General features: G+C 52.2%; 1 long non-coding RNA gene across 2 annotated transcripts; it reads left to right on the top strand.

The window, feature by feature from the left end:
* The first annotated feature begins 70 nt into the window (after nucleotides 1–70).
* On the top strand, nucleotides 71–20,289 carry LOC107401105 (uncharacterized). Of its 2 annotated transcripts, none has more exons than XR_013042595.1 (4): nucleotides 71–1,716; nucleotides 11,539–13,204; nucleotides 17,422–18,212; nucleotides 18,396–20,289. It is a non-coding gene; the product is annotated as an uncharacterized LOC107401105 (long non-coding RNA). The 2 variants fall into 2 exon arrangements; XR_013042596.1 differs by lacking the exon at nucleotides 71–1,716 and adding an exon at nucleotides 1,728–2,487.
* Nucleotides 20,290–20,689: the final 400 nt, after the last annotated feature.

The raw sequence follows: 20,689 nt of genomic DNA on the forward strand, positions 1-20,689 counted from the left end.
GGTTGATGTAATTTTTGCCTCTTATAAACGTTTCATGGGGAACGGGGGGGGGGGGCATGTCTTACCATTTAAAGAAAAAGCAGCTCTCAGAATGGGAAAGCTTCTTACCTAAATGTGAAGGGAAAAGAGAGGAGCATTTCTATGACTGTTCTTTTATTTTTAGCTCCTCTATCCCCTCAGGGTGTGTGCAAAAATATCAAGCCCTTATATCAATGTATCTCATATTATTCTGGTTGGGTTATCCTGATAACAATACTGCTGTCCATTGTGAGTGAATTGTTGGCCATTGTGGGGCTTCTCCAGGTTTCCACAAGATTTTGGACCTACACTAAAGAAGGGTGGCGCCTGGAAAGGCTGCGGAGATCCCCAGCTCATGGGGAGGTAGGACTGGCCGGCTTATGTGACTTTTTTTTTTTTGCCCCTGAAGGTGATAATTCCTCACTTGAAGTTCTAGAGTTCAGGATTCAGGATCACCAGGTTTAAAAAACTCCCATTCTAAATTTTTTGAGAGGCTGAGCAGCTGGGAACTGGGAGTGCTCTACTGTGAGGCAGCGTTCTTTCACAGATTTTACCCTTTCCTTTCTCCAACTCAGGCTATCCGTGAGGTGTGGCCTTCACCTCTCTGGGTGAAATGGGGACAATCGTACCTGTACCTACAGGGGTCACGTGAGATTTACATAAAACATGTAAATAAAACGCCTGGCACATAGTGGGCAGTAGTCTGGCAGGGGGTGCACACATATCTGGGTCTGAAATTCAAAACTTCCCCCAGCTGAAGACATAATGACAGCCCCAATAGATGGAAAATGTCACCAAAGGGCCCACAGGCTACCTACCTCCCCCAGCTAGTACCAGATCTGCTAGGTCCCAAGGGCCTCAAAGAGCACTCCATGGGAGATCAGGGAGAGACAGCTATAAGTCTGAGCTTGGATGACTAACTAGGGGGACATGGAACTGTCTTGAGACATTTGAAGTCAGCAGACCCTCACCGGCTACCCTAGTAAAGAAGGCTAGGGCTGGAGGCCAAGACGGCACCTCCAGGAGGCCGGTGTTAGCTCTGTGTATGGAGCTGGCTCTTCCGGGAAAACCTCCCGGGGTCGAAGTCTCATTACTTATATGACATTGGGCAAAGCCACGTTCGTGCCTCGGTTGGGTCGAACTCAGGCTTTCTGTTTAGGTCAGGAACACGCATCCAGGTCTTCCGACAGACACCTGGACTTCCATTCCCGAGGGACTTCCGCAGAGACAACCTTGGGTCCTAGGCAGAACCTGCTCCCTTCCATAGCCGACACCCAACCCGATGTCTCCCACATTCTGGCTGGATGTGGTGGGGATCAGAGCATCCAACATTTTCCTCAGGCTGTGGTCGTGACTCGGAGGACGCCTGTGTGTCCCCCACACACACACACACACCTCCAAGCCAGTGCCACAGTACCCCGAGGCTTGACCGGGACACACTTCTAGGGGTCCGTGGCAGGCGCCCGACGTCTCCTCTCTGTGTTACAGTTGCTCCACGGCAGGTCCTCCAGCTTCCTGCACTTCCTACCTGGGCTCTGCGTCTCCTTGGCTGGCACCTATTCGCTCTCCCCCGCAACGAAGGAGGGCGTGCCACCGCCACGGGAGAGGTGAGTGGCCACAGCCAGGGAAGGAGGACGCGGGGTGTCTCCAAAACGGGTCGGGCGACCAGGAGCGTTGGAAGATCCCAGGATCCCGTTGGTAAGGCGGCTGTGTTTCTACCTGAGTCCCCTGGAGGGCGGGCGACCCCCCTTCCCTCTCTAGGCCAGAGTCCAAAGTCACCAAGTCACCACCACCACCACCACCACCTCCACCTCCACCTCCACCTCCACCTCCACCTCCACCTCCACCTCCACCTCCACCACCTCCACCACGACCCCGTTTGTGTGCACATCCCAAGTGTGCGATGGCTTTGAAAATACACCTGCTGGCTTGTGCTTTGGACCGCTCTCCCCGCTGAGCTGCTGGTTGCAGGAGCGGCTGGCAGGCTGAGCGCACCGGGGGAGCTGCAATGGTTCTGGCCTCCGAGGGGGCTCTTTGCACACGTCCGGCCAGTGCCGGAGGAACCTCGGCTGCTAAAAGGCGCGGCCGCTTCTCATCTGCCCCGGGGGGTCAGGCTCGCCCCAATGGGGCGGGGGGGCGCCAGGCCTAGGGCTTGGTCTTGTGCGCTCCCTCTGGCCCCCCGACAGACACTCCCTGGCCGGCCTCACACCTCGCGCTCGCCCCGGGGCCTACGGAAGAGCCGGGCGCCCGCCCTCTCGCCCGCCCGCGGCCAAAGCGGGACGGGGAAGAGCCCTGAGCGCGGCCCGCGCACGCCGGGGTGGGGTGGGGGAGCTGAGCGGAGACCCGGAGGGCCGGGCGCGTGCGCCCCCTCGGCCCCGCGCCAAGGCTGCTCCGGCGGGGCGCGCCGCGGGCCCGGGAGGCCATTTTGAGAGCGAGCGAGCGGCGGCAAGATGGCTGCGTGGGCACGAGGTAGGGTCGCCGCGCCGCGGGGTCCGCCGAGCTCGGAAGCCGTGAGCTCAGAGAGAGGGCACCGGGCCCGGGAGTCCTGGAAGCTGCCTGCGGGGCGGCCGACGCCGCCGAGCACTCGTCAGAGTCATCTCTGAGTCACCCCCCCCTCCATCCTCCACCCCTTGCCCGGACCATCCTCCGTCGTACGCTCGCTCGCCCGGGGACCCTGGCCCCAAGGCCGCAGTGACCTTGCTCGGGGTGCAAAGGAGAAAGCAGGGTGCTCCAGGGCCCCTTGCAGGGACGCTGGCGGAAGGGCCTTCTCCACCAAGCTGAGGTGCAGGCCCCGCTGACCCAGCACAGTGGGGTTTTGTTATCGTTGTTGTTTATTTGTTTTTGTAGTTTGGACCCGCAAGCTCTTGGAGAGTTGCTTCCCTGCAGTGCTCACCTGCGCCTGTGCGGCCAGCGCCCGCATTTCCTTGAAACTGTGGTGCAGGAGGTGGTGAGCCGCCCGTCTGCATTATCCCAGACCCTGGCTGGTGTGACCCTAAGGTGAAGGGAGTCCAGAGAACCCCAGTGTGAGACCTGTGAAAGTCTGTGTGGTTGGGGTTGAGGGTGACCTAGAGAGGCCCCATTCTCACTGCCTAGGCTGGGCTGAGTCACTTGGAGGATGAAGGTGGGCAGGAGGAGAGCCATGGGGACAGCAGCATCTTTGGGCTTGCCCTCTCCAGACCTCGGCCCAAGAGTCACATCTGCTTTTCTTTCTCCAGCGCCCCCGTCCATCAATCATTAGTCGGTCTGCTTCCCTTAGCCATGGATGCCCTAAAGCAGGCCCTGTTCATGTGTGTTGTGTACAGTCACCCACCAAGAAACTTCAGTTACCAATTTATGTTCAATGAATTCTGCCTTGTGCCAGGCCTGAGTGCTTCATGTGACCTCGGACCTTCCTAGATAGGGAGGGTGAGGAGTCCCTTAAGTGACTTTTGCCAAAGGAAGAGTTAGGCCTGAGGCCTTGGTTCTCAATTTGAGTCTCTGCAAGTGCACACACATACACATAAACACAAAGGTTTATCTTGTCTGTTCTCCTCTGCAATAACCATTATCAAGCCGCTATGAACCCAAGTCTCCTCACTCAGCCCTGCCTCACATCTGAGGGCTCTCATGTCACTCCCCAACGTCCACCCTTAAGCCCTGGCCTAAAATAGTATTTATGATTGGCTGCTGTGGCTGTTCTGAGCTTCCTGGCAGCCAAGACAAAGCATGAGGACTCTATAACCCTGCTCAAAAAGGAAGCTCATTAGGACTTGTCAGAGATAAACATTTTTCTGATCTATGGTTTATACAACATTGATGGGTTGGGGATGTGGCTCAGTGGTAGAGCTCTTGCCTAGTGGTTCAATACCCAGCACCAGAAAAAAAAATTAATAAAACTTAGTGATTATGTAGGTTGAGTGCATATGTCGTCACAGATGGGGACGTGAACCCCCAAGACTGGATTTTCCTTGAGGCCACTAAGTTAGTGTAACAAAGACTAGGATCAGGGATCCTGACGGCCCATTCTTCAGAAGCTGGGCTTCGGTGGACTTCTCAACAGGGAGATGATTTACTGGTGGCCTGATAACCTCTATCCTCACTATAAATTCTTCTGACCTGGGTGCTGTTCCATTCTTTGCCCAGGTTCTGGGTACTAAGCTGGACTTACCATTGTGGGGATCTGTAGACATGTGGTAAACAAGACCTAAAGCCAAGCCTAGTGCTGAGTTGAGGGTAGGGTGGAACCACTGACTGGGGGTGGGGGGGGGCACTTTATTTTTTCAGTGTAGAATTCCTGCACTTAGTAATATAACCCCACCGCCACCCCAGCAAACAGTGTGAGCTGGCGAGTGGCTTTTCCATGGCCTGATTCCTAGCTGCACTACCACATGTACTGGACCCCACTAGCAAGGGTCATTTGTCTTTCAGAGGGCCTTGTCAGGGAAGCCTACAAATCCCTTTAGGTGAAGCAAGGAAGGTGTGTGTGTGTGTGTGTGTGTGTGTGTGTGTGTGTGTGTGTGTGTGTGTGTGTGTGTGTCCCGTCCCTGTTCCGTCCTCCTGTGCTGTGCCAGGAGATCTTTTGTCTTCTTTAGTGGAGAGCCAGCTTTCCCATGCCTTCATGGGTTTGGTTCCCGTGACTTAAGTACACTCACTGATAGAGCTGTGACTCAGGTCAGGAAATGCCAGTGGCCCCCAAAAGGTGGGATTTGAATCCTTGGCTTGATGACTGTAGGAACAAAATAGTCCAGTAACCCAGAAATCTGTACCAAAAGAGTGTTACTCCTGAATGTGGGGAGGGTATGCTTCTCGGTAGGGAGCCCCCATTTCCAGAAAGGCTCCAACAGACCTGGCCTAGTCCTAACTTGTCCTCCAGCGGGGTCTCCACGGGCACCACAGCAGAACTGGGGCTAGTGTGCTGCTAAAGCCCCAGCTGCAGAAGAAAAACAGGGTTCAGCTCCCCAGATTAGTTACTGTCTACAAGGATTAAAGGCCCCAAATAATGGCTAGCTTCTCCCCTCCTCTGTGCCAAGGGAAGACATGTAAATACAGCCGCACGCCAGCTTAGGCAGTAGATGTGTATAAATCGAATTTAGCAAATCAGATCATGGTTTAAATGCACTATTTAAAGCAGTCCTGCAGTGAAGCCTTTTACAAAGGGAATAATCATTTTGTGATGCTAATCATCAGCCTCCAATTTATCTCCTTTGTAAGTTCAGATGTTGGTGCACTGGGTGTTCTGAAATCGGGGCGCTCTTGTGTAGGGCTCCAGTGATGGCTGGCTGCCTTCTTTTTCTGACCTCTCATTTTAAATGGGTGCATGTCCTGCTTCTCACTGGGGGCCTCAGGATGCTTGTCATTTAGCCTGATCGTTCTCATCCGTCCCACTCATCTTTTCATAATCTGATAGAGGCCACCATTCAGCTGTTCCTGGCTCCTTTTCTGAGATTTTCGCTCTTCCTGGGGGGAGATACAAGCCCTGCTGTTCCCAGGCATTAGAACTAACTCCCTCTCTGATCTGAACCTCCTTTTGTTTCCTTGAGCTTCTGGTACCTCTGTTGTTGATCATAAAGACGATTTCAGAGATGACTACATAACACTTACTCAGCCTCTGAATTTAGAAGGCAAATTAAATGCAGGCACCCCCTTGTTGAATAGACAGTGTCCAGAAACATTCTCCCTATTCACAGAAAAAAAACCCCAAAAAACAAAACAAAAAAAACCAAACCCCTGAGGCCTGGATGTTAAAGTGACTTTTTCCCACAAGTTAAAATCAGAACTCAAAGGAGAACCTGTCTCCTAATTGCTATAAAAGTGTTTTATACACTGAGCTGTAGTTCCTTTCTCTGCAGAGAAAATAAAATCAGACCATCTGGGTGGGAGAGAAAGAATGAAGGAGAGCGATGGATCTGAGGAGAATAAAGGAAGTGGGCAGGAAGCTGGGGAGCTGTGAAGAGCCTGACCTTGCTTAGCTCACAAGCCCTGATATAGTGTCTTTGTCAATGCTGCCACTATTGACGCGTTCCTTGGTAATTATGACTGTGTGTTGGCATGGCGACTCCGAGGAAGAAGACTAGAGGCAGTGGGTAAATGCACGACTTGTTCTCGCCTTCTAAAGCAGAGAGGAGCTTTTGTGGGTAGTTCTTCCAGGGAGACGTGGTGGAAAATTCACCAGACCCTGTGCTGGAGCATGGGTACTGATGCGCCATGGGAGCCAGGTGGCCCTGAGCAGGATGGCACAAACAGAGGGCCTCAGCGAGACTTGGGGCTGACACAGAGGTCTTCCAGAGCCTCCCTCCAGTTCCCTTCAGCTGTCTTTGTTCCCCAGCCTTGTGACATCAGATGTGTCCGTTTCTCGTCCTCTCGGAGTTGTCTATTTCGTTAGGTTTAGGTTGCAGTCCTCCTGAACTTGACTGAGCATACAGTCCTCTCCCTAATAGCCCATGGTTATGCATCTGGGAGCTGGAAGGGAAGGCTGGTGGGAGGCCCAGCTGTAAGGATGGAGTCTGGGGCTCTGCCTTCTACTGTGGTGCCCACTCCATAGAGACGTTGGCTGTATCCTCATCTGAAAATGGTGACCTGCTGCTGGAGTCAAGAGCTGTATTGTTCTGTCCGGTGTGATACTCAATAGACAGGAATGGTTGATCTCATATATGTGGGCAGCATGGCACATTTAAGTAATGATCTAAATAAAATATATAATTAAAATGACCTGTTTCTCCTGTCTTTGGAATGAGGCTTCTAGAACATTTAAGATTATACAGGAAACTCCCCCCTTACATTTCTGCTGGAAATGGCTGGTCTAAACCAGAGGGTGGAGCCCTTTTACAGACCCGACACTTGGACTGATTGTTCTGATCTCACCCAGGAGATCAGAATCACAGAGGTCTATGCATAGAGTGCAGTGGAAAAACCAGGTGGCGTCTTGGGCCTGAGGGGGCTTTTAGGACAGCCTAGAAGAGCCCATTAGGTGGAGATTACCTCTCAGTCCTGAATCTACGGGCAACATGGTGTTTTCAGCATTTAGGGTAAGAGTAAGAAAGAATCTTTAGATTAAAAACTTAGGTCAGCAGTACCCTAGTGGGTTTGTGTGGGCAGAGCTGGAGCTGATAGGATCATTGTTCCCAAAGTGGGACCCACCCCCCACTGGTGACTTCATACTCTCCCAGATACAGAGGAGCCACTAAACAAGGGAAGACAGCTGTGTGTCCCAGGTTCACATCAAACTCCCTTTTGGCCGGGTTCCTTTGCTTGGAACCTGGCTGGGGCTGCCCATCTCCTGGCTGCCCCTCCTCCCCTCAGCCTCCCCGACTAGCAAGCTGGAGCTTCTGGGATGCTCCTTGGCTCAAAGCCAGCATTTTCTTGGAGAGGCTCCTGCTTTGGCTCCCTGCCAGGCCTCTGGTCTCCAGAGAGATTTCTTTTTTTTTTCCCAGGGAGGTGCTGGGCTCATCTTGCTGTCAGAGGGTAGAGACCTGCTCAGCCTTCTCACCTTGGAAGACCCCAGGCTGTGGGCCAGCCTCGCCAGCAGCCCTGGCCCCTTCGTAATTGTCAGTTTCTTCCTGGGGAAACCCTGCTCTGGGCGAAGGGCCTTCCAGCCTCCATACTCTGGGAGTGTCTGAAAAGTGGAGCTTGCGAGATGGGGAATGGAAACCCTAATGGTTATAGTGACGGTGGCACAAAGCATTTACCGGGCACACACACTGTGCTAGGTTCTGTGCTGATCTTTGCACACTGGGTCTTTGAGGCCTGGCTCAGAAAAGTAAATATAATCCAGGCTCCACCCTTCTCTTCTTAGCCAAATATCGCACAGGGGTTGCACGAGGTATGGCTCAGAAGCTGTAGTCTTAGGGTTCAGTTGTCACAGGGCCCTTGTCTCCCAAGGGATCAGCTGAGTCTTGGGAGGCAGCATGGGGTTATTTGGGCTGCTAGATGTCTCTGCAGCATCTCCTACTTCAGGTAGGCAACATAGCCGAGTAATCCAGATGGAGAGAGCTCAGTGCCAGGCCCCTGGGAACCCCAAAAGGAATTAGAGAGGTGGGAAACATCTCTTCTGGTCCTGGCTTGTCTTGATATTGTCTGTCAGCCAAGCCTTGCTGTGCTTCGGTTTATAAAAATCAGGGTGGTTCCAGGACAGCCAGGGCTACACAGAGAAGCCCTCCCATAGATAGATAGATAGATAGATAGATAGATAGATAGATAGATAGATAGATAGATAGATAGGCAGGCAGATAGATAGATAGATAGATAGATTAGGGCAGCAAAGGGCTACACAGAGAAACCCTGTCATTCATAAATAAATAAATAAATAAATAAATAAATAGTAAAATAAAATAAAATCAGAGTGACCCAACTCCACCAACTCCCACAATTGCAAGGGGCTGGCTGCTCAGAGTGAATGTGGGTTTTGCTTTCTGCTTCCAGAAGTGGTACGCAGTCATACGGGGAAGGGATGGTATCTGTGTCCTCTGTCCAGTCTTGTTTTCTAAGGGGTGTGTGTGTGTTGTGGTGTGTGTGTGTGTGTGTGTGTGTGTGTGTGTGTGTGTGTGTGTGTGTAGCATGTGTGTGCAGATACCTGCAAAGCCAAGAAGAGGGCCTCAGGTCCCCTGGAAATGGAATTACAGATGTTGTAAGCTGCCTAACAAGAGTGTGCAAATCCAGACTTGGTCCTTCGGAAGAGCCGGAAGCACTCCTAACTGCTAAGCCATCTCTCCAGCCCCCAGTCTTGTTTCCTTAAACAAAGAATGCCAAGGCTTCCTTCTGTCTGCCAGTTTGGTAGCATAGAAACCTGCTGGTTAGGAGAATGGCCATCACCTCTGAGAGTGTCATTTCCTTATCAAGTGCCTTGGGAGGGTAAAGAGGAGGGGGTCTCTAGTTCCCATCCTTATGAGCCTGCAATTTCTTGTATCCCATTGCATTTAAATACATATTAACATTTGTGTATATTTATTTGCTGTGTGTGTGTGTGTGTGTGTGTGTGTGTGTGTGTGTGTGTGCAGATCAGAGGACAGCATGAGCTAGTTCTCTCTACTGTGTGGGCCTGGTGATCAGACTCAGGTCATTAGGCTTGGCAGTCTCCCTAAGCCATCTCTCCAGCCTCTGCATCCCATTCTCAGCTGCTGCAGATTCTCCCCTACGTTGTCAGAGCACAGCAGTGAGGCAGAAGCCACAGGCTCAACAGGAGCCAGGTTCTGGAGCCTTTCTGATCTAGTTCAAAAACCACGAGCATGCTGCTTTTCCTCTTTGTGAGCTACTGTTCTCACCCCTGAATTTAGGAATAGCACTCAAAAACACCAGGGCCCAAGTTCAGTCCCTGGGTCTGAGAAAGAAGGAGAGAAAGAAGGAGGAGGAGGGGAAGAGGGAGAAGTGTGTGTGTGTTTGTGTGTGTGTGTGTAATATTAGTATGCATCCCATTTGATGTGGTGTCACACATTGTCGTGAATAAAATCTCTGGAAGACAGCAAGCAAGGGACCAAGCTTAGCTCTCTGTCCTTGTGTTTCCTGATTGTCCATAAACTCCATAGTGTGGGGAGAACCCTGACCTGCTCCCCGACCTCTGTATCAGAGAGAACAGCTTGAAAAGCCTTAGTAGTCACTCATACAGGGGTATATGATCTAACTTGGGCCCAGGAAGTTAAGACAAGAGGAATTTGTCTGGAGATACAAGTACCAGAGAAGGCTTCCTGTGGCCAAACATGTCTTTTAGGCCACCAAGAGGGCAGGACAGGGCATCCATGCCAGAGGAGAGTACTCTCTGGCCAGAGGTTCAGAGAAGCTGGAAGTGTCCTGATGGACAGGGCATGAGATTTGGTACGGAACGTCAGGTCAGATGCTGGAAGCCGAGAACAACAGGCAGGGAGCCGGCTAAAGGAACTGGCCTGGTCACCATGGGTACGAGATGGGTAGGATGGAGGCTGTCAGGCCCTGTGCCACCCAGGCCAGCTGGAGCTCAGCAGGCATGCCCACTCTGGGCCTGTCAACTTGTAGCACTTGGCTTGGACTCTAGTAGCTCCGGGAGCTCTTTCCAAGTTCGCAAGGAAATTGTGGAGCTCAGAAATTGGATATCTTCCCATGCCACGTTATTTTTGCTACCACAATCATTTATTCATTCAACATTTATTGACTGCACATTATGTGTTAAGTAAGGCCTTGGGGACACAGAGGAGGAAACCACAGTCCTCTGCCCGGCCCTTTAGCTCTTGTGATAGGGAACTTCACATATCCATCCACAACAGGAAGGTCAGGCTGAGGGGAGGGAGTGCGGAGTTGGCAGGCTTGGGATGTGACAGTTACCATCATCCTATGGCTTCTTGCTCCCCCAGCCCTCTCCACTCTTCAAGAACCCACAAGAACAAAGTCAGAGGCCATTTCATGCTTTGCCCATGGCGACCCTCAGCTGTCACTTAGCTTCAGCCAGACTTCAGTTCTCTAGACCCCACCAGTTCTGTAGTTTCCCTTTCTCCGCTTAAAACAACTTCGATCTTAAGAACCAGAATATCAATAACTCGTTGAGATTTATGTGTGAGACCAGCAGGAAACGTCTTAAGTGCAATGAAATAATAAACCAACACCTGGAGGAATTCATGGATAGATGTTTTCTTCTCCTTAGACACCAGAAGCCTGTCTGGAGCGCCAGGTTCCGAATCCTACCTGGCTCTCCTCGGCCCGGCCCCTGAGGGCAGCTCTGGGGGGAGGGGGGGTAGCCTGCATGTGAAGTGACAGTAGTGGGCATCTGACCATCACCTCCCCACACAGTGGGGTGACCCAGCCCTGCAGATGCGTCCTTAGCCCCAGCCCCCAACCCTGACTGTGGCCTTTTTCTGTCCCTTGCCTTCCAAGACCAGGAAAGACAAATGGGTTTCTTCTCATTACTACTACTCTGGTAGACGTGTGTGTGTGTGTGTGTGTGTGTGTGTGTGTGTGTGTGTGTGTGTGTAAGATCAAGCTCTTAGATATTGTATGGTGATTATCAAAGCACAGGAGGCCCATGCCACTTCCGGCTGCATGGATATTCTTTCTAAATCTTTGGTTTAATCACCAGAAGACTAGGAGGATGTGTCCTGTGCTCTGCCTCCTTCTGTACTGCCCAGCTGTTGCTGGTAGGCAAGAGTGACCTTGAAACAGGCTCTTCTGTGGACAGGTGAGGCGGCAGCACTTGACTCTTTCATTTAGGAAAGCCAGAGGTCCATGAGGATGCTTTCCCAGGAAGAGAGAATGTACTCTTAGTCCTGTACGCTGAACAAGGGGATGTTCAGGGTCTAGCCGCAAGTGGGTCTTCCCTGCGCTGGGTGGCCTTGGCTCCCTTCTGGCTTCCTTTGCTTAGATTTCCTGGAGGAAGTTTACTGAATAAATGTCACATCCATCGAGACTTGCCAAGGGTTTAAATATGGGAGCCGGCTGACGGCACACACTCTCAGTCACGAGGCTGATGAGGGAAGCTCCCTCCAGAGCAGAGGGCCTCACAGACTCTCGTGCTGAAGAAGGAGGTGCACAGCTGTCTCCGTTCCTGTTCTGCTGTCCCTCTCATGGCCTTTGTCTCTCTTCCAGGACACGCTCCAGGGTCAGAAGAAGAGAAGAGACAGCTTGGTGGTAACTAAGAAGATGGGTTCCCTTCCAGCGCAGGCCATGGGCCCTGCATAGACATTCAAAGCTCTCTCCAGCAGCGGCGCCTGCTCTGTGTGGACTGTGGTGTAGATGGAAGGTCCAGGTAGAATCCACTCTCAGGTCACTCTTGTCACTATGTTTCCTTCATTGGGACCAAAGCAGCCTAGTTTGAGGGAGACACTGAAATAGGGAAGCCAGTGAGGGACGTACACTTCCGGTCCTGGCTACTCAGGAGGCTGAGGCAGGAAGAATGCTTGAGCCGGGAGTTCAATGTCCGTTTGAACAACTAATGAGGCCCTGTCTCAAAATACAATAAAGTTAAGTAAATAAACAAATGGAATGTTCCCTTCTCGTGGGGCCAGTTGCTTGCTAGGTTGACCCATATACAATTTCTTCATTGTTAAATCAAGAACTGTTAACTGTTCATGTGGTTCAAGCTAACACATTTCCATCATGGGATGGTACATCTCAACTATTTATGTTCCTCTTCATCCTACAACACCCCTTCAGCATTATTTTAACAGCAAGAAACTGGAGCCTGAGATTGTCCCGAAAGGAAAACGAGGCCAGCAAAGCTCCACTTGCTCCAACTTCAGGATCTGTTTGTTGTCTTGAGATAAGGACAATCAAGATGACTTTTGAAGCCCAGATGATGGTTTATGCCGTTAACCCTGGTACTTGGGAGACGGAGGCAGGAAGATCAGAAGTTCAAGGTCAGCCAGGCTACATGAGCTCCTGCCTCAGAAAACAAACGAGAGGAAAGGAAAGACAGAATGGCTTTGGCTATCCTTTCTTTCATCATTAATAAAAGCAGAAAAGTCTCTGAGATAGCCTAGCCAGCCCTGACTGAGGGCTGGACCAGTTACAGACTTTCCTGACTCAGGAGTCCTTCGCTTCCATCTGGACGGTGAAATTGTATTTTACTTCTCCGTCGCAGGAGCCTGAGGTGCTGCTGTAGAGGAAGGGGGTGCTGGAGTGCTGTTGCAGCCACACCATACACCATAACCTTTCGGCCACCCCATGGCTGGAGCTCCTGACTGAATGCACATCCGTCCCGCACTCATTACACCCTAGTCAGGGTGTGTCTGTGGCCGCCTCTGGGTGTGTGTGTTTCTTTTTGTATCTTCGTGTCAGTTGTCAGGCTGTGTGTGTCTATTTATGTCGGCCTGTCTAGGCGTGCTCAGTGCAACAGGGAGCTGGGGGTGGTGTTGGTAAAAGGAAGACATTTCAGAGCCTCAGCTCTCCCCCTCAGGGACATCAGGATGCTGGTAGATATGTACTTGCGCATATATAGATAGAGAGCTTTTTCTCATCTCGCTCATTGCATGGAGATGCATTCAAGTGTCTAGCCAGGTATGGCCTGAGCAGTGGCCTGGGCTGGGGGAGCCCATCTGCCAAGAGCTTACAGAGTTGCCTCCCGCCCTCCATGTCCGTGGGGAGCCTGTCCCTTCACCGTTTACCATCTACTCTCTAATTTATTAGATGGGAAGGAGGAGAAAATGAAATGTTGCCCGAAGACAATGGCGAGACAGCCTGTCCCACCCTGCACAGCCGCCAGGGCCTCCTTCCCCAGCCTGGTCTCCTCTGCCTTCCCTCTGCTGAACCTGAGGTAAGGAAGAAAAGGACCCCACACCATTCTATGAAAAAGTGATGTCCGCCCTTGAACATGCAGGGAAAGCTGCAGATTGGTGAAGGAGGAAGCCACCAAGATGAAGGCTGCAGCCAGAGTTTGTATCTGTCTGCTGGGCCCATAGACACAAGGCCCTCCATCCACTCTGGGGCTCCCACCTCTCAGGCCCAAGACGCCCAGCTCCCAGCCAAGCAAGGGAGGGGCAAGGGGCCCTGGGCAGCTGCAGGGGCTATGTTAGTAAACACTTTACTGGCTTCCTATTTTCTTCACACACACCCCCACCCTTCTCCACTCCCCGATGCCCCTTACATACTCCCACCCCCCAGCATCCCCCTTTCTGTGGTCTGCACAATGAGCTCATTGTCCCGGGTGTGATTTGAATAAGGGATCTGCGGGCCTGTTCCCAGCATTGTCCGAGGGGCTGGGAAAAACCCCAGTGCAGGCAGGAGGACCAGACCAGACAGAGACAGATGCCTAAATTAGCAACAAAGCTTTGTGCAGGTCCCCTGGACAAGGGCTCGCCTTGTCTGCATGGACTCAAGGGTGTGGAGCTGGCCGGCTGCTCGCATGTCTCCCCATGTTAATTAGTTTTGCATGCATGTCTGAGAAGGTGCCAGGGGAGATGTGTTTGCCTTCCTCCTCCCCCAGGAGGGGGCCCTGTTTGTGGCTGGCCAGTGGGCTGGAGGCTGGGGAGTTGAGCTTGGCAGGGCTGGGCTGGGCCTACCTGGGGAGCCAGGCTCAGGCTCCGAGTGGGGAAAACCCCAGCTTCCCTGGCCTGCAGTTCTTTGCCCTGTGGGGAGCCCGGCCTTACTCTCTACGCTTCGGCCCTACTGCCGAAAGTTGGTCAGTGCGGACTACCAGGAACGCATTGGCTTCTACCCAGACCTAGGCTACTGCCTGTCCATCTGGCAGTCTGTCTCTTGCGACACAGGGCCCCTTGGGACCAGGCGGCAGAAGCGACCAGTCTGGGCTCTCTTCTGTCCCAGAGCCAGATGGCCAGTCAGCTTATCGCATTACGGCCTCCTCTGTCCCCAGACCCCTGCCGTCCATAGCAGGTCAGGATCTTGTTTAGGATATGATGGAGAAGCTCCCTTTTAGGCCCTTGTAGTAGGGTGGCAGAGTACAGTCATGGCCTCCCCACTGCCTTACTGTGTGACCTTGGACAGCCCAAGTCTCTCCGGCTCTTAATATCATCAGCAACATGATGAAGCTGAACATCAGGAACTCTTGGTTTCCTCCTAGCTGGGGGAATCTTTGCCAGTGGTGATCATTTCAGCTTGTGTTCATTTAGCACAATGACAAGAAAGAGACCAGTGAATTCTGAATAGGGGTGGGTGGGGAGATGGAAGAAAGGATTTGATCACTGCATACGCTCAAGTGAGGTCTTGTGTTTTCTGGGCGGTTTACGGTTTACGGAGGATCAGGAATCAGCAGAGCCTGCCTTCCCAGATCCTCACAGAGCCCCCTCCTGAGCCTGAGTCTCCCCCTGGCCTGTATGCTGCAGTGGTGAAATCCACCCCAGCCCAGCAGAGGAGAAGCTGGGTGGAGAGCTACTGCTGCCTGGGCCCCTGCAGGCCCTGGGATAGGGCCCAGGGCTGAGAAAGGCGGGGTACCTGCCCAGCTAGGCTCAACCTGGCCCTAGCATCTTCCCAGGTCATGGCTTCAGTGTCTAGCCCTGTGGAGCCCCGCAGGAACCCAGGAAGGGGAGGGCAGGATGCAGCCTTCTCTCATTCAGGTGCACATGTCCGCACATGTGACTCCAGCTCTTTGCTGGTCTCTTCCCACCACTCATCCCCACTAGTCTCGCCCTCCGTGACAGGGCATTTGGGTTACGGCACATCTGCCTAGGACTCGTCAGTCCAAACTCCCTGATCCTTTCTGGTCAGTTTTTATCACAGATGAAGCAAGCCTGTGTGTCATACTTTACAGACAAAAGGATTTCTCTCTCTCTCTCTCTCTCTCTCTCTCTCTCTCTCTCTCTCTCTCTCTCTCTCTCTCTCTCTCTGTGTGTGTGTGTGTGTGTGTGTGTGTGTGTGTGTGTGTGCGCGCGCGCGTTCAAATTTTAGAATCTCTGTGTAGTCCTGGATATCCTGGAATTCCCTATGTACTTACTCCAGGCTGGCTTTGAATTTACAGAAATCTGCCTGCTGAGTACTGGGATTAAAGATATGCGACACCACTCCTGACTTCTGTGTATGTCTTAAATAAGTTGGGATGTCTTTGGGTCCAGAAATCCTGAGGTCTTTGGGAAAATAGTCTAGTGCCCACTTGGTTCCCTCTCTGGTTCCTTCTTTGCCAGCCTTTTCTCCTCAGACATGGTGGGAGGTCCTCTGCTTTAGAGCAGGCAGCTGGCCAGAGACCAACAGGGAGCCCTGTGATTGGCCTCAGATGGCCTCGTGGACAACAGGTGAGCCTGGGCTTTTCTCCTCCTAGTGCGAGGCTCTAGCCAGTTTCCTCTCCCACCTCCCTCATCTCAGTACCTCTTCCCTGCCCCCCTGAGCTGTTTTCTCACTCAAGCTGGGAATCTGGTGGGGTAGCCCAAGTTCAGTGACGAAGAATATGGAAGCCAGACAGTGAGCGAAGTGCCTGAGTAGGGTGGGGGTGGGGGGAGACAAGATGGCAGGGCCTTGGGGGAGTTGTCTGCTGCCCTCCCGGCCCCATCCCTCTCTCAGCTGCTGCCTCAGCTGTATCTGAGCTCCTTAATCTGGTGATCAGTGTGGTGCTGGGGGGCGGGCTGGCTGAGGCTTTAGGAGGTGACAGGGATCTGAAGAGTCACACTCTGTTAATGGAGCAAAACCAAGTGTCATGGCAAAGCTGGAGAATCACATTCCAAGCGCAGCTCCCCTCCAGAGGCAGCAGTCTTGACTGGGCTGGACCCGGGATGGGTGGTGCCCAGTGAAAGCTAAGAGAGGGGTCCTGCCTGCCCCCAGGCATCACCTTGTTCTTTGTTCCTGAGAAGAAAACTTCCTCAGATCGGGTGCTTTCTAGTCCTTTCTCTAGGCCTTTCTTTTTCCGTAGCTGCCCTTAACTGTATTTCAGCTCCTAGATCTTCCAGCTGCCAATCCCAATTAGAAGTAGTGTCTGTGTGTTACAGGTAGTCATTCTCCTGGTCAGCCAGAAAAATGCTGTCAGAGCTGGCCAGGGGGAGGGATTTGTCGCGCGGCAGCAGAGTGATTATGCTTTCCATATTAGTTTGAGTGGTTCTGAGAAAGCCCAGAGAGTTTAGAAACTGAAGTTGGGGTGTGAATGCAGGCCCAGGTAGTTCTGGGGCTTTGTGACGACCCGGAGGCAGGCAAAACCCTGGCTAGAGAGAAGGGAGGGACAGACAAATAGATGCTATGGACAGACACTCAGCCCTCGATTCACGGGCACTTAGATCCCCGAATGTCCCAGGACCTCTAAAGTCACATCTGTAATGTTGGAAGAACTCTCACTGTGGAATTGCTGGGCCTGGTGCAGACACTGGCTCTTCTCCTCAGCTATGTGACAGATAGGACAGAGGCAACCTTTTCAAGGTCACTTAATAGGGCTGTGTTTCGGGGAGGAGGATGGAAACGGTGGTGATATTCAGAGTGTTAACTACCAACCGGCCTTGGTACCAGTACGGTAACTTGTCTGAACCAGCAGCCCACAGAAGAGGGCACAGCTGGGCCCAAATCAATCCATTAGTCTTTTTGTCTCTGTTCCGTCACATAGGTGTCTATCCCTCAGCAAGCACACAATCTCCCTCAGGGCAATTCCTGACAGGACAGCCAGATGCGGATGCATGATCCCCTCTCCTTTGCTCTCTCTCCAGGTCAGATCTGCCCCCCATGGGGCACACCCTCCTCTGATCTGAGCTCCAGGCTGGCTGAAAACCTGCCCCAGCCTCTCTCTGTGGGGCTGAGCTTCATCTGGATCTCTCAGAGTCCTTTTCAGAAGCACTGTGGTGGGCCAAGGACTAGGTCCTCGGTCTGCCTCACCTCCTCAGGCCTCTGCTTCTTCCTCTAGGGGTGTTAGTGGCTCCTGTTGTCTGGGAGTGTGATGCTGGAGCGGGGATGGAGCCACAGCTTACTAAAGAGAGCTTCTGGCCTCAAGGCAGCATAAGTCTTCAGCCCCAGGATTTTGGAAACTATCCCTGCCCTGGACATATGCACCCTGACAATAGTGACTTCCTCTGAGTTTTCTTTTTCCTTACTGAAATCTTTCCCTTTCAGGGTTCAAGGTGGCCTAGTAAAGAAAGAAGGTCACTAGAAGACCAGCCCCACTCACCTGGAAGTCAGAGGCTCCTCACCCTCCAGCCCACCATCCTGTTTAGTGCACTGGGCAAGCCTCTTTCCTCTCCTGGCCTGGAAAAGGAACACTGGATATGGCTGTGTCTGCAGCCACTCAGCCCCTACATTTTACACTGGGAATTCTTATTTTTTCTGCTTTGTTACCTGCAAGTCACCCTACCTCCTGCTCCCTGAATTTCAGGCAACTCAGCCTTTTCTCCTTCAAGCTGCCCTGGGACACAGGTAGATTCCTCTACTAAAGCCTACAAAGAAACAAAGAAAGAAAGAAACAAACAAAAAACCCAGAAGCTTGTCCCATTGCTGACCTTCAGCATTGAACTGGAAAGTGGCCTGTCCTGGAGCAAAGGCCTGGGCCAGACAGTGTATATCTTGGCTAGGTGTGCTTCCAGCCTGAGTCAGATGCTTTGCCTTCTCCTCTGGTTTCAGATGTTCTGAACAGTGCCCTGGTGGCTTCAGAAAGGTTTGTCATATATTTGGGACCTTCCTTGGGCCAGAGCCCCTTAGACTCCACGAAGGCACCACTTCTTAACATCTGGTTTCTCTCCCTGACTTCTCCAGCCAGATGACTCCACTACAGGTATAGCAGAAACAGGCTGTGAAGTCTACAGGGTGCGAACCCAATATCCCTGTGTGACCAGGGTGACCCTGGGACAGTGCATAGCACTGTTTCCACATTTCTAAAATAAGAAACAGGGTGGAGATAGGCTTCAGTGGTAGAGAGCTTTCTTTAATGCCTTTTTTTTTTTTTTTCCCCGAGACAGGGTTTCTCTGTGTAGCTTTGCGCCTTTCCTGGAACTCACTTGGTAGCCCAGGCTGGCCTCGAACTCACAGAGATCCGCCTGCCTCTGCCTCCCGAGTGCTGGGATTAAAGGCGTGCGCCACCACCGCCCGGCAAGGTAGAGAGCTTTCCAAGCATGCTCAAGACCTTCAGATGTATCCTTAGGCTCAAAATATAACAATAATAATAACCATACCTTTCACATAAACATACACAAAGACATATAAATAATATAGAAAAATACTTTGGAAGAGTAAGTTCCATCTCTTTTATCTCCTAAGTTCTCAGAGACCCCAAAGACCATGGTCATAAATGAGTCCTTTTCCAGCTCCAGAACTTCCCTGCTGGGGAGATCCTGACATAACCTTGGGAGACCCTCTCTCCTCCCCATTATCCCCTTCCCAGCCCCCATAATACCTGAATGGGATCACAGGACACCTGCCTCCCCGAGTGCAAGCTGCTCATAGACTGTTCTCTTGTCTTCAGATGGCCCTGTGAAGGGCAGTGATGGGACAGGCAGTTCAGCTTTTATGGAAACAGAGAAGTGGTAACTCCTGCCAGGGTCACAGGCCCAACACAGAGCCTACAGAGCCGAGCTGCTTCAGACACAGCAGAGTGCAGCAGGAAAGGGAAATACAGAAGCACCTGAGGCTGTTGTACAGGGAGCCCCTGCCACCAGGGACTCAGCAGGAGCCCTGCTAGAGGGCCTTTGTCATCAGCCTGCTGGCCTAGCATCTCCTCCGTGCCTGCCCACGCCACACCTTTCAGGACTGTTCTGGGTCTGATGTGCCGTGGGGACACTCTGTCCAGGCACTTGGGAAATGGAAGCTTCATGACTGGCATTTCCACCCCCAAAGAACCCGGCAGCACATTGGGAAGTTGCCAGAGGAAGGGACTGCAGCCTCCCAGGAGTTAAAGATGCTTCTCCTCCCCAGCTGTCCTCCTCTTGGTGCTCCTCTCCCTCCCTCCTCCCGCTCACAGCAGGCAGGGCCTGGAACCAGGAGCCATGCTGCTGTGCTGTTGCCAGGGGAGCTGGGAGGCAGATCGGAGCTATGCAGGGAAAAGGCTCAGCCTGTCAAAGTGTCTCAGATGAACCACGCCATCCTGTGCAGCTGGGCTCAGATGTGTCTCGGCTCTTGTTCTGGGCCTGAGAACGGGGAAGCCCAGTGAGGTTCAAGGGCACCCTCGCTATTCATTAGTCAGGGGTTCTTGACGTCCTGTCTCTCCCAGGCATGGGTTCCCCCCTTCCTCTTTCTCTCCCTCCTGTGACACATTCCTGGGTGCCTGTGGTGAGGACTGCACACCCACCCCCTCCTGCACAGCCAGCCCCCTCCACACAAACCCTGAATCAACTCCTGTTAAGGAGACCGGGGCGGGACAGAGACAATGGCTTCAAGAAAGCATTCAGGCGGGACCCCAGCCACACTCGACTGCCCTCCGCTCCCAGTGCTCCTATCATCCGACTCCGCTGGGACGCAGGGCACCCTTGGGCCCCCAGCTTGCACAAGCCTGAACAGAAGCAGGCCACTAGGTGCTGCTCTACACTACAGGCCAGTGCAGGGCTATTCTCGGGGGGACCCCTTGGTGCCTCTGTCCCACTGGTTAGATGTTTGTGTGCAGTTTGTTGGAGAGTAGAAACTACAACACTTTCTGAAATGTTGCAATGTCAAAATGTAAAAGGCACATATACTTGGTTACTAATTTCATGACTAGAAATTTCCTCCAGATACACTGGAAACGTTTGCTAAGAAGAACTGTGGTTCACTAACGGGTCATTTAATACTGTGGGACACCACACAGCTGTAAAAGTGTGGTAGATCTTTGCTTGCAGGCTGATAGGAAGGCTGACTAATATACTTAAGTGAGTAGAACAAATTACAGAACGTTCAAGTATGTTCTTGTTTGTATACATTTAACAGTCAGTCATGGAGTCCGAGGTATGTGAAGCTCAGTGATAAAATACATACAACACACAAGAAGCCTAGAGTCAAATAAAATGTATCGGCCATTAAGCTTGTCTATGTCTGTGTATGGATGGTTCCTGAACATGAACACTGGACAGCAACCTCTGGGAAATGGGAGGGATTTCTTCCTGGATGTTTGTGTTTGTTTTTTCTCTGTGTTTGTGAAATGCTTTTATTGAAAACAGAGTAGTAATCACCTAATAGGTTTAACTCCTCTCAGCCAATGAAAGGGTAGACACACTAAGACAAGGTGGTGATGTGGCAGGGAAGAGTGTCTTAACAGTACTGACGGCCTCTGGCCAGTGGTGTTACTGCAGCCTACCAGTCACGTGTACCATCATGGCTGCTACTTATTAACCAAAAGCCTACTATGTGCCAGGCTTGGCTTCTCTGGTTCTTGCTTAGGGGAGCATCATATTTCAGTCTCACCTCTGCAGGAGACAGAGCA

Source organism: Peromyscus maniculatus, chromosome 1, assembly GCF_049852395.1.
Source record: "Peromyscus maniculatus bairdii isolate BWxNUB_F1_BW_parent chromosome 1, HU_Pman_BW_mat_3.1, whole genome shotgun sequence".
Classification (NCBI taxonomy): Eukaryota; Metazoa; Chordata; class Mammalia; order Rodentia; family Cricetidae; genus Peromyscus; species Peromyscus maniculatus.